This window comes from Belonocnema kinseyi, chromosome 3 (genome assembly GCF_010883055.1).
Source record: "Belonocnema kinseyi isolate 2016_QV_RU_SX_M_011 chromosome 3, B_treatae_v1, whole genome shotgun sequence".
NCBI classification, from domain to species: domain Eukaryota; kingdom Metazoa; phylum Arthropoda; class Insecta; order Hymenoptera; family Cynipidae; genus Belonocnema; species Belonocnema kinseyi.
The window spans coordinates 17109582-17111915 of NC_046659.1; positions in this window are offsets into that span (position 1 = coordinate 17109582).

The window sequence follows — 2334 nt, forward strand, 5'->3', positions numbered from 1 at the left end:
TAAATTTTCAAGAGATTTCAGAAGATTTTTAATATTTTAGAATGTTTAAAAATATTTCAATGAATTTTAAATTCTTTTTTATAATTTAAAGGAATTTCAACGAATTAAAAAAATTGTAACAGGGTTACTTGAAAAAACTCCAAAGTACCTTAATAATATTTAAAAGATGTCGAGGGTTCTTAAAATATTTCAAAGGATTTTCAACATTTTAGGGTCTTTTAAAACATTACAAGGAATTTTCAAATAATTTCAATAATTCAAAGCAATTTCAAATAATTTCAACTATTTTTTTCTCAACTTTTCTGGTTGAAAGTGGAACTGAGTTGTTGAAAATTTAGTTTGTTTTTAGTTGATTATTTATAAATTTAGTTGAAAAATTTGTTTTCTGAAAATTTAACTATCTTATATATTTTTTTTGTTTTGAAAATGAATTTCTTTCAACAACCAGAAAATTAATCTTTTTTGTCGAACATTTAACTATGATTAAACATTAATTTATTCTATAAAGAAGTAGACTTGGTGGAAAACATATTTCTTTTGTGCAAAGTTGATGTATTTTAGTACAAATTGTATTTGTAATCATAAATGTATTTTTAAAAAATCCCTTGGAAGATTTTAAAATACTCTCAAATTTTTTAAATCCTTCAAAATCTTTTGAAATACCTAGAACTTTTTTTAAAGATTTCTAAAGTTCTTTGGAATTAAAAAAAAACTTCTAAAAATTGTTTAATTCCTTGAAATTCCTTAAAATTATAAAAATAATTTTAAAATGCCTTGAAATCTTCTAAAAGAACCTCAAATATTTAAAATCCTTTGAAATCTTTTGAAATATCTTTAAATTTTTTAAAACTTCAGATTGAAATTTAGAAAACAGAAAAATTTCAAAACGTTAAATATTAAAATGTTCGTTGATTTCGTAGATTTCCTTGTAATGTTTAAACGCATTTAATTTATTTAATAATGTTAATTTCTTATAAATAAACTTCCAAGTTTACAATTTTAAATGTGAAGACTTGAATCCCATCGAGTTGAAAATTATTCTTATGGAATACTTGAAAATTTTTTAAAATTAAATTTTGAAAGCTTTGAATTTTTATTGATTCCATCTTCAAGACTCTAATCTACAAACATTTCAATATTTAACATTTTCAAACTCTTCTTTTTTTTAATTTCTATCTGAAGCTTTACAAAATTTCAAAAGATTTCAAAAGATTTGTAAGGATTTAAAATATTTGAGGATGTTTTGAAAGATGTCTAAGAATTTTCAATTTATTTCTACTGTCAAGAAATTTCAAAAGATTTTTGATATTTGTGAATGTTTTAAAAGATGTGAAGTAATTTTAAATATATTTTTATAATTTCAAGGAATTTCAAAGAATTTTAACAATTTAAGCAGAGTTATTTAAAAAAATTCCAAAGGACTTTAGAAATCCTTAAAAGGTGTCAAGAGGTTTGAAAAGACTTTGAAGGTTTCAAAATACTTGAGAGTATTTAAAAAGAGTCCAAAGAATTTTTAATTGATCACTGTAATTTAATATGAGGTTTTAAAGGATTTGAAATATTTCAGGGTATTTTTAATATTTCAAAGAATTTTCAAGAGCTTTACAAAAATTCAAAAGATTTCAACAGATTTTTAAGGATTTTGAATATTTGAGGATGTTCAAAAAGATTTCACTGAATTTTTAAGAATTAAAGAAATTTCAAAGAATTCTAATAATTATATCAAGGTTGTTTGAAAAAACGCCAAAGTACCTTAAAAATGTTTAAAAGATGTCAAGATTTTTCAAAAGAATTTGAAGGTTTCGAAATATTTAAGAGTATTTTAAAGGGTTTTAAGGAATTTTCAATTTATTACAGTAATTTAATATTAGATTTTAAAGAATTTGATACATCTTAGGGCATTTTACTAGATTCTAAGGAATTTTTAATTATTTAGTATGTGATATAAGGAATTTAAAATATTTTAGGATATTTTTTAAATTGCAAGAAATTTTCCAGAGCTTTGCAATATTTCAAGAGATTTTATAGCATTTTAAATATTTTAGTATGTTTTAAAACATTTCAAGGAATTTACAATTAATTTCAATTTTTTTTGGGTTGACAATTTATCAAATAAGTAGAAAAATTTCTTTTCTGAAAATTTAACTATTTTGTAGAATTTTGTTTGTTTGTTTTGGTTTAAAAATTAATTTCTTTTAACTACAAGAAAATTCATCTTCTTATTCAATTTTTTTTTCATACAACTAATTGTTTTAGTTAAAAGTTTAACTATTTATATTTAAAGTTAGTCAACTATTAATTAAAATTATTGTTATGTTTTATAATTGTAATATT